The sequence below is a fragment of the Myotis daubentonii genome, chromosome 8 (genome assembly GCF_963259705.1).
Source record: "Myotis daubentonii chromosome 8, mMyoDau2.1, whole genome shotgun sequence".
In the NCBI taxonomy this organism is placed as follows: domain Eukaryota; kingdom Metazoa; phylum Chordata; class Mammalia; order Chiroptera; family Vespertilionidae; genus Myotis; species Myotis daubentonii.
The window spans coordinates 88,147,766-88,161,808 of record NC_081847.1 but is presented as its reverse complement, the minus strand read 5'-3'; positions in this window follow the sequence as shown (position 1 = coordinate 88,161,808).

Sequence of the window (14,043 nt, the reverse complement as noted above, 5' to 3'; positions counted from 1 at the left end):
CATTGTCCATGGTGAGAGAAATGAAGGATCTAGTGCAGGGGTGGGCAACCTCTGGCATGCGTGCCAAACATGGCACGCCAGTAACTTTTGCTGGCACGCGAAACGCTCTCTTATAATCTTCCATTTACAAATTTTTTTCTTAATATCGACTTTTTTATTTTTCAGATAAATTCAGTGCAGGTGCATCTTAGATAAATAAATAATTTTACATAACATGTATACAGTAAAAAATAAATGTATTTTTCATCATCATCTACTGTGTTTTTGTCGCTCGAATGAATTTTATTATTTCTTCAAGGTTCTTCACATACATACACCTTAAGAGATATCAAGTAGGCGTAACATGTTCTCAAAAAATTAGGGTTGGCACGCAGAAGAATTTTGAGTCAGAGATTTTGGTGGTTTTGGCACGTACTCACAGAAAGGTTGCCCACCCCTGATCTAGTGAAAAAGAAAACCCATACGTGACAGTCTTTTCCTTTTTGAAAACTCCTGTTTGCTTCAACACACACTTAGACAACCAAGACGATCACACTGCCTCTTGGCGCGTCAGGATGCTGTGCCTCGCACTCCCTCCTTTTCAGGCTGTCTTTCACTCTGCTTATTCTTTTCTGCCTCTTTTTAATCTTCCCCACTTCACTCAATGCCAACCATTCTTGTCCTACATCCCGTTCTCTCGCAGTGTTTCTAGGTGTCAAAAATTAATCTTGAAAACTAAGGTGTTGATGGATAATTATAATACTTTCCCCATCAAAAAGGTATTTGCATCTTAAAGGAGTACTTCTGGAGGTGGAATGCCCTACCCCACATTAGAATAGTCAGTTATGGAGTATTAGGTTCCATGGAAGGTGAATTGAGAGATCTTTTTGGTGGGGGAAAATGTTACCTTCTCGGGTAACCTTACCTGGACAGGGACTTACTTTGCTTATGTTGCTCAGATATCAACAGGCATGAAACATGTAGCTATAAAACTCTGGGTCATTGAGCCAAAGTGTGAAAATGTAGGTATACTGAAAGTAATTAGATAATAAATTTTATAATTATGCATAGACTTCCTTATATGGCCCTCAACCTTGAAGACTCTTCATACGAAAGTTTGGAAAAAACATATAATTTTAACAGCAACAACAATAAAATCTACATGAGACTTTTCAACATTGTTTTGCTATGAATGGGTTACAGATGTTCCCTAAAATATTGATTTTTTAAAATCCCAGTGATTCTCAAACTTGAGCATGAATTAGAAAACATGGAAAGCTTGTTAATACACAAAATGTTTGATCATACACCCAGAGTTTCTATAAGTCCTGAGCAGGGCCTGAGAGTTTGCATGTTAGTAAGTTTTTGGGTTTTGCTGTTTCTGCTGTTGTTTTTTTTGTTGTTGTTTTTGTTTTTGCCAGGGTGGGGGAGAGAACCACACTTTGAGAACTACTTCTTTAGCCTTTGGGGCACCTAGGTTGGGCCATCAAGCAGGAGGTCAAGGAGTCACATCTGGAAGTCCTAGCTTTAAAATGCCTGCTGAGCACTAAGGAGATGCTCTACCTTGTAGGAATCTACCTTAGTATCCAGCGAAAGCAGCCCAGGGTGGTGCTGAAGCAGTTTGTGCAGAACCAGAACATGGCTCAAGGTGAACTGGGCAGGCATGAGGCTGAGAGTTCAGGAGAGAGGGCCTGGAGGGTGTCATTTTAGGAATGGACTCCTGAATTTGTCTGTTAGTGCACACGAGCTAGCTGCAGTATGACTATTCTAAAAATGGATGCATATTTTGCAAATTAGATGTTCTCTGTTCTTTTGAAATGTCTCATTTACAAAAGCTTATTTGGGGTTGAACCCTTTGCATTACTGTAAGAAATTTCCACATTATTAGTCAGTGAGAGCCAGAAAGTGCTTTCAGATTTTTAAAATAGAATTTCAATTTGCTTGTTTTTAAAACAGCTATAATGATGGAAAATGGTTTTATAAATTTTTATTATCTATATGTGAATAAAGTTTGTTTTTGATGTGACTCTCAAGCATTTGAAGAAATATTATCATTAAAAATCATGCTTAGTAATTGCCTGTAGCCAGCTCAATCATAAAACCAACCATAAAAATCTATTTTTATGAAGGTAAGTTCAAGTTTCTCATTAAAGAAAAAATTGAAAAGCCTTTATTTATAAGTTCCATATAAATTCACTTGTTAATATTGTTTCTCTACCACTTTTATTCTATTTTTCTCACATTGTTATATTCTGCAAATGTAACTTTTTTTCACCAAGCCCTGTATAGATCCCTCCCAAATCCATTCCAGTTTATCCTGTGTGTCATAGAGACATAATCATTTTTTATGTGTACTATAACCTGAAAATGATTGGGAGGCACTGCCATGGTTCCCATTGGATGCTGATTAGCAAGGCAGAATTTAAAATTATGATATCCACTTTTATGTCCAGAGCTGCAGACAGTAAACCACATTAGAGCAGATTTGTGATGTTATTGACAGAATCAATCGTATTATTCCTCTTGAAAATAATTTCAAGGTACATAGGTACTCATTGCTTCAGGGGAAATAGGTAACAGCATCTTTTTGTGTTTTGACAAAGATTGCTTGCCTCAATTTTCATTGGTCTATGGAAGTATATATATGTGGGCATGAGAAAGTAGAAGATAAATTCACACAAAGGATAAGGGAAGAAAATGATCAAGATCTCAACCAGCATTCTTTTGTGATTCACTGTTGTCATAATGAACTTCTGTGACAGATTAAGGTGGCTCCAACTTAGGCCCCCAGGGCCCCTAAAGGAATTCATCTTATAAGAAGTGGAGATCCTGATTGATGATCTGCATTCATAAGCCCCAATAGTTGTTTAGGCACAGCAGTTTTCAAAGGGGGGAGATCTCTTTCTGATCTTGATGCCCAGACATGGAGGCTAGCATTTGAGAATAATGAGCACATTTGTAAATAGAGATGAAGCATGAATTCTTACTAGAAGCTACTAGGAAATTCTTGGGATCCAAAGAAGAATACTTCCTTCACTAAATGTACCATTAAAGGCAGTCTGGTTTTTGATTCTCCAAATAGCACACACACACACTTGGTTCAGACAGAACTTCCTCAAAGCTTCCTGAGATTAGCTTTCAATGGCAACAATGGCGGTCTAAAATGTTGATGGGTCAGATTCTTCACGTGTGTTAGCTTGGCATTTGGAAACACAGATGATTCCCTGTTCTAGTAAGTTTCTTTGGTTCTTAAGATATTTCTGTTGCTTAACTAAGTTGATAAGGTCTTTACTTGAGTAATGAATGAAAATATAAGGAGATATTATTTACCATAAGGTGGTGAAGAGTAACAAAGCACCAAGCAGATAATATTAAATACATATATGTATATATATATATATATATATATATATATATATATATATATATATATACTAGGGGCCCAGTGCACGAAATTCGTGCACTGGGTGTGTGTGTGGGGGGGAGTGTCCCTCAGCCCAGCCTGCCCCCTCTCACATACTGGGAGCCCTCAGGCATTGACCCCCATCACCTTCCAATCGCAGGATCAGCCCCTTGCCCAGTCTGACGCCTGGGCCAGAGGCGTCAGGCCTGGGCAGGGGACCCTCATTTCCCCCCATCACTGGTTCTGCCCCCAGCCCAGGCCTGATGCCTCTGGCCCAGGCGTCAGGCCTGGGCAGGGGACCCCCAGACCCCTCCGATTGCTGGCTCTGCCCCTTGCCCAGGCCTGACGCCTCCGCCAGAGGTGTAGACCCCCATCACCCTCCGATCGCCTGATTGGCCCCTTGCCCAGGCCTGACGCCTCTACCAGAGGTGTCAGGCTTGGACAGGGGACCCCCATCTCCCCCCGATCACTGGCTCTGGCCCCCGCCCAGGCCTGATGCCTCGGCCAGAGGAGTTGACCCTCCGATCACCAATCACCGGATTGGCCCCTTGACCAGGCCTGAGGCCTCCGGCAGAGGTGTCAGGCCTGGGCAGGGGACCCCCAGCTCCCCGCGGTTGCAGGCTCCACCCCTGCCCAGGCCTAACGCCTCTGGCCTAGGCGTCCGGCCCGGGCAGCAGGGACCCGCAGCTGCAGCGGCCCCGAGATCATGGGCTCCGCTTTAGGCCCAGGCAAGGGACCCCTATCTCCTGGGACTGCCAGCTTCGACCGTGCCCAGCTCCCATCGCTGGTTCCACCCCTACTTCCTGCTATCACTGGCCAGGGTGGAAAAGGCACCTGATTCTCCGATCATGGCTTGGGGGCAGGGCAAAGGCGGCCCCAGGGCCGCCTTTGCCCTGCCCCCCAGCTCTTAGCTCCCCCCTGGGTTTCTGATCACTGTCAGTGGCAGGGGGCTTCTTCCTGCTTTCCCTTTCGCCTCCCTGCATTGTGCCTACATATGCAAATTAACCGCCATCTTGTTGGCAGTTAACTGCCAATATTAGTTGGCAGTTAATTTGCATATAGCCCTGATTAGCCAATGAAAAGGGTATCGCCGTACGCCAATTACCATTTTTCTCTTTTATTAGTGTATATATATATATATATATATATATATATATATATATATATATGCATTTTTAGAATTATAATATGTTTTGGAGGAGAATAAACATTTTGACATTTCATTACAGAATGTTTAACTTGAGAGGCAATTTAGGAAATTAATAAGTAGAACTTTAGAAAAATATTTGAAGGAAACTATAAAGTCTGAACTTGAAACAGTTTCAGACAGAAAGATTTAGGATTGAAATTTCCATAATGAATTCCATACTCTACTGCATGAAAGTAAACATTTAGCTGTGGAATAAGGGGAGTTGACATCCTTAAAACAAAAGTTGGATGATGTAGAGTCCAAAACAAAAACATGCTGACTAATAAATTCCAAGCTAAATATTATTAACAGGAAAGAGAGATCATTCCTAGAGTTTATTTTGTAAGAAATCTTGGCTTGAGATGACTTCGTCTTGCTTCTTTGCCTATTTTCTTCTACATCATTTCCTCTAATACATTATACTTAATAATAGGTATAAGTCACATAGGATCATATTATACTAGAGGCCCAGTGCACAAAATTTGTGCACAGGTAGGGTCCCTAGGCCTAGCCAATGATCAGGGACGATCGGGGCCTTCCTTCCGGCTGCCAGCTGGGCTCTCCCTTCATTCTGCGCCGCCCCCTGTTGGTCAGTGTATGTCATAGCGAGGGATCAGTCTCCCTGTTGAACTCTGAGGGGAACAATTTGCATATTAGGCATTTATATATATAGATGTTTTTATTTTTGTTTAATTTTTTTTTTTTCATTTAAATTCCAGAGCTCAAACTCTTGACTATCAAATTGTTTCTTTCTGGGAATTGTAGAGATATTATTATACTTTACAGTATTATGCTGGTTATTATCCTCAGCAGCCATTAACTCCCACAGGAAGTAAGGAGGTTATGAGTTTTTTCCAATAGGAGAAAAATTGAAAATAAATCTAAAAGAGGAATAAAAATATAATTATAAAATGGGTAACTTGCTTCACTATTTTCATGCACCAGAGCTGAGGGAACATGGGGAAAACCCAAGTGACGAGCAATTTTGCTCTTTTATAGCTGGAGAAAAGAAAGTTTCACCAACTGTATTAGAGTACTGAATGTGTAAACAAGTAAAGCAAATAAATAATATTAATGAAGAAATTATATTATTCTTAATTCATCTTAGAATATAGAAAAGCTGGTAGGCAAACAGACATAAAGACAGAGATACACACATTTTTTTTCTCTTTTTTTGCCTTTAACAGAAGCCACAGAACTGCAGTCTTTTCTGTAAGTGGATTTGAAAACCGTAAGTGCCAAATACTTTTCTATCGCAGAACCGTAATTAAGGCTGGAGGGTTGGGAACTCTCAAAAAACTTCTGAAACCTGATATTCCCGGAAGATTCTACTGGCTAAAAGTTTAAGTGGGTTAAGAAGGGTTTAGACAAATCCCTGAATGGCTGACCCACAACCAGTAATTTAAAGGTCATTAGAGACGCAGAGGCCAAAGTCTTGTGAAGATCATGTTACAGCAAAGGCAAGGGACTCTTAGGGCAGTTTAAGGGCAGGGATTCTGCCCAGTTCTTTCTTTTTTTTTTTTTTTTAAATATATTTTATTGATGTTTTAAAGACAGGAAGGGAGAGGGATAGAGAGTTGAAACATCAATAAGAGAGAAACATCGATAAGCTGCCTCCTGCACACCCGCTACTAGGGATGTGCCCGCAACCAAGGTACATGCCCTTGACCGGAATCGAACCTGGGACCCTTCAGTCCCCAGGCTGATGCTCTATCCAGTGAGCCAAATCGGCTAGGGCTCTGCCCAGTTCTTTGACCTTATCCTGAAACAGAAGTTCTAGAATGATACCTTCATACTCTGGGGCTTCATATATAGTTGAGTTTTTGGCATGGTTCCCAGGAAACACAATAGCTAGTCCAGGCCAAACCTTAGGCAGCACTGGGTAATCTCATTGTAACTGATGAATTCCAAATTAAATGTTATGTACCAGGAATGATAGAGGATCATTCCCAGAGTTTATTTTGTATGAAACATACTAGTAGATTTGAGATTACTTCATCTTCTTTTGCCTATTGTCTTGTATATTCTGGTAATTTCCTCTAATAATGGATAATTCAGATATAATTACATTGTGTAAGGATAAAGGAGAAGGAAACATGTAATGTGACTAAAAATGAACCATTCTGACCTCTTTCATAGCTATTGCATTGAGTAGGTGATGGACTGATTGCAAAACCACCCCAAGTTCTTTCTCTCTCTCTCTCTATTTGCACCCTTTGCATTGGGATTTTGCAGTATCTCTGGTCAAGAGGTGCTCTAGTTTCCCAACTCTTGTTTAGACCAGCCTTCTTATTATCTTTGACCAATAAACATTTTTGACTTTAAAATAATTTTTATTTTTCAATTACAGTTGACATACAATATTAAATTAGTTCCGTCAATCAACTGGGTATAATGGACTTTTGTAGACTATTCAACAACAGCAGAATATACATTCTTCTCAAGTTCACATGGAACATTCAACAAAGTAGATCACATTCTGGGCCATATAACACACTTTACCAAATTTAAAAGAATAGAAACCGTGTAATATCTATTCTCAGGCAACAATAGAATTAAACTAGAAAGATAGATGGAAAATAAAAAAAATACATGGAGGTTAAATAACACACGTTTAAATAATACATGAATCAAAGAAAAAAATCTCAAGAGATTTAAAAAATTATTTTGAACCAAATGAAAAGAAAACAACTTATCAGTATTTTTGGGATTTGATGATGGCAATGCTTTGAAGGAAATTTATAGCAATACATGAATATATTAGAAGAAAAATATAAAGTTAATAACCTAAGATTACACCTTAAAAACTAGAAAAAAGAGAGCAAATTAAATCCCAAGTAAGCAGAAAAAAAAAAAAGAGTAATAAGAATTGGAACAGAAATCAACTGGAACAGAAATTGAAAACAAGAAATAAGTATATAAATCAATAAAATCAATAAAGGCAAAAGCTAGTTCTCTGAAAAGATCCATAAAATTGATAAACCTCTAGCCAAACTAATGAAAGAGAGAACACAAATTACTAATATCAAAAATAAAAGAAGGGATATCTTTACAGATCTCATGTACATTAAAATAATAAAGGCATACTATGAACTACTATGAGCAATTCTAAGTCCATAAACTTGATAACCTTCAGCATAAAATTAAAACTATAGTGCTTCCAAAAGCAGACATTGAAGACTATCTTGTAAACTTGAAATAGGCAAATATTTGGAAAACTATTTGCAGCACAAATAATCTGATAAATTCTGGTAATATGAAGCTCTTCATTTATATTTCATGTACTCTTCTGTATGAGAATTAAGCTTCTCAATTAAAGGTTAAAATAAACAAATAAAATTAACAACAACAACAACAAATTCCGAGTTTTGAGCATCATGTTCCAACTAGCAAAATTCTTAGCTTCTAGGATGATATCCAGATGTGTTCCTGCACAACAGTAGCTCCATTTTAACACTGGGTAACTCAGCTGTTTTCCCACCTACTTACTATATCAACACAGTCTCCCTTTACGGAAAGATAGGCAGAATAAAATAGAAACTTCCCTATTAAATAATCAAGGGAGCATAGAACACCTGGAAATACATAGTCATTCATATACTAGAGGCCCGGTGCATGAAATTCATGCATGGGTAGGGTCCCTAGGCCTGGCCAGCGATCAGGGCCGATCAGGGGCCTTCCTTCGCTCTGTGCTGCCCCCTGGTGGTCAGTGCACATCAGAGAGATTGATTGAACTCCCGGTCTCCGGGTTGAACTCCCAAGGGGACAGTTTGCATATTAGCCTTTTATATATATAGATACATACTACAGACATGTAGATTAAAAAAAAAAAATCTTCGTTACTTTTTATTTAGTACTGTTCTAGAACTTTCTTCTCCAAACATGATTAAGCTTGTTGGCTGTCTGAGACGCATCACTGGGGAGGCAAGTCGCTGTTTCCTTGCATCCCGAATAACCCTGGAGGACCAGGCCATGTCTGTGTCCAGTCACCTGAGATGTCGGAAAGCCCTGCTGCACAGCAGCTGCTTAAAGCTTTCTTGATGACAAGTTAATTCTACATCTGAAATATGTGCATTGACAGTTTAAATGGAGAGTTTAATAGACCTCCTTGTATAAAGTTTTAGCTGGTGACCATGCTGCACGAAGTGGTCTGAGTCTTTTTGACTTCCCAATGTTGTGCTGCCTGCTATTGATGGAACCAAGGCAGTTTCCACCCGGGAGCAGCCTGCTGCTCCTCCCTCATTGATTTTTGGCTGGTACTGCTCACCAGGGAGTCATTGTTAGACTCTCCCGTGGAATAGGGAGAGCGTGCAAGCCCAGTGTTCAGACAGCTTTCATCGCTGAGTAACTTACAGAACCTTTCCACAACCTAATTACACCATGACTCAAGGAAAGAGGATATTTAGTTTGTCTAGCCAGAAAGGAAAATGTACTGAACAAGGCTCCAAAATTGCAACACCAAATGTTTAGACAGGGGTGGGCAAAGTAGCTTGACAGCTGTGAGTTCACAAAACACAGTTTATTTTGTATTATTAATTATTGTATTATTCTCCATATGGCTAACTATAAACCTACCTTTGCCTACCCCTGTATATTCTTATAGATTAGTGTTTTTATGCAATATTTTATTTTATTACATTTATCAGGGTGGCATTGGTTAATAAATCAGATGGAAAAAGTCAATAAATACATGATTTCACTCATGTGGGATGTAAAACTAGATTAGTGTTTGTTTTTTTTTATTGAAAAGTGCTATAGTGATATGGTAAACTGTGTAAGAATATGTACAATGAAAATCAAGAGCCCCTTCCACCATGGGACCCCTAACATTTATCCTTAGGGGCGACCACACTGAACAGTTCCTTGTACACTGCCAGGAATGGTTTATATGCATGTATAAGCATGCATCATTGTGTGAATTTTATGATATACAGTACAGATATCACACATATATAAACAAAATACAAAGACAGGCCTGTAATACACACCCTTGTGCAAATATGTTTTAGATCTATATTTAATTTATTCATGGTAAAATGTACTCTTTTTGATGTGCACATCCATGAGTTTGAGCAATGCATAGAGTCACGGAAACATAATCAAAGTTCAGAACAATTTAATCACTCCGCTCCCTAAAAATTATTCCCACATGCTATGTCTTGTGGTCAAGTCTTCCCTCTACCATTAAGTTCTAGTGCTCACTAATCTGTTTTTCTCCCTATTGCTTTGCCTTTTCCAGAATCCTATATAATAAAGAGGTAATATGCAAATTGACCATCACTCCAACACACAAGATGGCTGCCCCCATGTGGCACAACATGGCCACCAAAAGATGGCCAGCAGGGGAGGGCAGTTGGGAGGGACCAGGCCTGCAGGGGAGGGCAGTTGGGAGGGACCAGGCCTGCAGGGGAGGGCAGTTGGGGGGAACAGGCCTGCAGGGGAGGGCAGTTAGGGGCAATTGGGCCAGCAGGGGAGCAGTTATGCGTCGATCAGGCTGGCAGGGGAGTGGTTAGGAGGTGATCAGGCTGGCAGGCAGAAGCGGTTAGGGGCAATCAGGCAGGCAGGCAGGCGAGCAGTTGGGAGCCAGCAGTCCAGGATTGTGAGAGGGATGTCCGACTGCCCGTTTAGGTGGGATTGAGCCTAAACGGGCAGTCAGACATCCCTTGAGGGATCCCAGATGAGAGAGGGTTCAGGCTGGACTGAGGGACACCCCCGCCCCCTTGGCACAAATTTCGTGCACTAGGCCTCTAGTGTCATATAAATGGAATCACAGCATGTAACCTTTTCAGTCTGACTTGTTTCACTTCACAATATGTATTTGAGATTCATCCATGCTGTACATCTTGGCAGTTTGTTTCTTTTTATTGCTAAATAGTATTTTATTGTATGGCTGTACCACAGTTTATCCATTTCCGAGTTGAGGGGCATCTGGGTTATGTCCAGCTTTGGCTATGAAGAACAGAGCTGCTACAAATATTCCATGGATAGGTTTTTGTAGAAACAACAGTTTTTATTTCCCTTGGACAAATACTTAGGAGTGGATGCATATTGCTTTTAACCTGATATATTTTGAATATTATTTAATATTAGCATTAAAAACACATGAAACATACATACCTTACAAACCTGCTTCTCTGGAGAGGACGTACTGGTATCGCAGGCTCTCGCCCCTCTGTCATTGCCCAGAAATATCCTTGGCATTGAGAGGTGTGAGTTCAATTTTTCTTCTTTCTTTTCTAATTTCCTAAAATGAACAACTATGTATTTTCTATCTAATAATGGGGAAACAACAACAAACTGTGGGTCCAATTTTGAAAGTGAATTTATAAAAGTTATGCTGGCTTAATGTTTTTCAACTCTTTTAAGATTTTGTAACTAAATTCAAGCAGCAGTTTCTTAAGTCTGAGTTTATAAACACAAGCTGCCTAAACTACTGGAGCATTTCATTTAAGGTTTTTGCTAATACTGTTGCTCCATGTTGATATAAAAAGAATTCACTTATAAACAAGCTTGGCAAATGTCTCTGACTTGACTGGTTTAGCAATCTGAAAGCATTTCATGCAGTGAAATAATTGGTTATGTGGATGAAGGACAGGAAATAACTAACTGGGTATTTAAACCGTGTGTAAATAGCCATCGTGTGATTTCCCAAGAAGAAAGATAATAATGAACACAGACGGAAGTGTAAATTCAGGAAACTTAATACAAGTTTATAAAGTTCCTTAGCACCCAACTCTGTCAGACTGCTCCCCCTATAAATATACCTGTGGGTGTCTCAAGGCATCTGGCCTCTGATTTATAGGTAATAGCAGAGTAATGAGATTAATTTGAGGCATTTACCATATAAAGTCCCATCATGTTTTTACTTTTAGGAGTTAGAGGGTCCTTGTTAAAGAAAATCCCTGACATATATTGTGTTATGGGCTGAGTGGTGTCCCCCCAAATCCATATGTTGAAGCCCTAACCCTAGATCCCTAGGATTCTGCTCAGATAGAGCAGCTCTTCCTCGTTTACTCTATGATTAGCTATCCTTTCATTAAGGGTCATTTTCAGCCCTTATTGGACCATGTATAGAATTCTCATCTATCTTATGCATCCTGCTCATGCTGCCCTCTATTTCCAGAGCTTGATCTCTCCTTAGAATTTTGAGAAACTTTCCCATTGATCATCTCTTTCACATTTTCTCAGAGGATATCTTTTATTAGCAAATATGAGGTGGCAAAGAAAATAATTTTTAGTTCTGACAATAATGGCTTGGCTTCATATTTTATTAGTTTGTGTTTGTAGTTTTTAATAAGCACTTGTCTCAACTATTGGAATACCCAATGCCTATAATGTATTATAACTATTAAGGTACATAGAAGCAATGTCTTTGTTCAATTTTTAAAATATTGTTTCTGTTTTTATAGAGTACCAATGTACTCTATAATATCTTACGTTGTCAGATATTATAGACTTTGGCAGGGAATAGAGTCTAATAAATACTTCTTCATTAATTATAAGGATGAATAATAAGTTAATAAATGGGAATTAGTGTTAAGGTTTAAATTAAAAGGAAAAAATTCCTTAGAACCACCACTGAAATTACATATACAAATATTGACAATGATGTTATTAATGATCTGATTCTTGGATGTGCGTGTGTGTTACCATAAGCCAGGGTGATCAATCATTTAAGAGTGGAGAGAGATTGGAAGACTTTGACAAGTGGCAGATGTAGTCTGTAAATGTAGTTCTCTGGTAAGTGATCAAAGAAAAATAGAACTATTTTACTCAATCAAAATGGTCATGAAAATCTCTAAAGAAGCGACATTTGAGCTGAGATTTGAAGGATAAGCAGGAGCTATTTCAGCAAAGTAGGAGAAGGGACTGGCATATACACATTCCAGACTGTGAGAGAGCTTGGTGAACACATGGGCTGGAGGTAAGCCAGAGACCTGTTGAGAGATGGCAGTGGCATGTGGGTAAGACCAGACAGGGCAGGAGGCCACAGTTATGGGGAAGTTCATGCAGGGATCCTGCCTCTATCCTGAATGCAGTGGAAAGTCATCCAAGAGTTTTAATCAGGGAATGAAGATGGTAATTACTGTGGGACTTGGAGAGGAACCAGAGTAGATGAAAAAAAAAATGTGTGCTATAGACTAGTCAAGCAAAAGATGGTGGTAGCTTAGACCAGCACGATGATGAAAAGATGGAGAGGTCTGGGTAGATTAAAGAAATCTATAGGAGATGAAACTCATACAGCTGGGTGAGGAAGGATGTGAGAGACGCCAATGAGGACTCCTCCATTTCTGCTTTGAATGACGGGAATTGTGGTGAGCCAGTGACTCTGATGGGAAGCTAGAAGAGAGTCAGGTTCAGGGAAGATCAGGAGGTTTGGTTGTGACCTTGTCTACTTTGACATGTCTATGAGTTATTGAAAAAGAATCAAGTTGGCATTTGGATATGCAGGTCTGTAGCTAAGAAAAGAAGTTTAGGATGAAAATAGGTATTTCTCTATGAGTCTTCTGAAAAAGAGCAGTAAATAAAGCTACAGTTACAAATGAGCTTTTCCAAGGAGAGAGCATTGGGTGAGAAGATATGAGAACTCAGGCTGAGTCTTGAAGAACGCTGTGATTTGTTGGTGTAGGCAGAAGAGAAAAACTTGAAGGTTTGGTCAATACACTCAGAGAGGTAGGGGAAAAATCTGGAGAATATTTATAAATGAATCCTCTGAGAGGTAATTTATTTACAAGGGAGTATCAAGAAATTTGAATATTATTATAAGTAAGGTAAGATGAATACTAGGAAAAATCTACAGGCTTTAATGACATGGAAATAGTTGGTACTGGGGAGCTACATAAGCAAAGAGCCAGACTGAAAATGATTGGAAGTGCACAGAAAGTGAGAAATTAAAAAATAGAGAATAGATGAGGGTTTTGAGAAATGTGGTTGTGAAAAGGAAGAAAGAGAGTCAATTACTAAAAAGGGTTGAGATATTGAGGGATTTTTGCTTTATTGTTTATTTGTTTTAATAGGACAGAGTGAGAGCATTTAATAACAGTGTGAAGTTGAATTATAAGAGTAACAGTGTATGTTCCCCAGAAGGAAATAAGTCGACCTTGGATAGGAGCAAGTTGTCCTTGTTCAAAGCAGGAGAGAGAACAGAATGGTTGCTGATGAAATAGGTTTGTATGTTTGGTCTCAGGGAAATGGACATGCTCTTAGCTGAGAGCTTCTATTTTTTTAAGTTAACCTATTAAATTGGTGTTAGAAAGAGAATTTTAAGATTTGCAGTAGACATGTGGAGAGTTTAGTGGGAGAGGTGAGTTGGCCAGACAAACCTAATAGGATTTCTAGATAAAGTGATTGCTTCAATTAAGGATGCTGGGGATTTTTTTTTTAAATCTCCCCCCACCCAGACATTCTAACCTTGTTTTGTGTAATTTTATTAAAGCTCATCTGTTCAGAGCATAGAGTTGAACCCACCCAG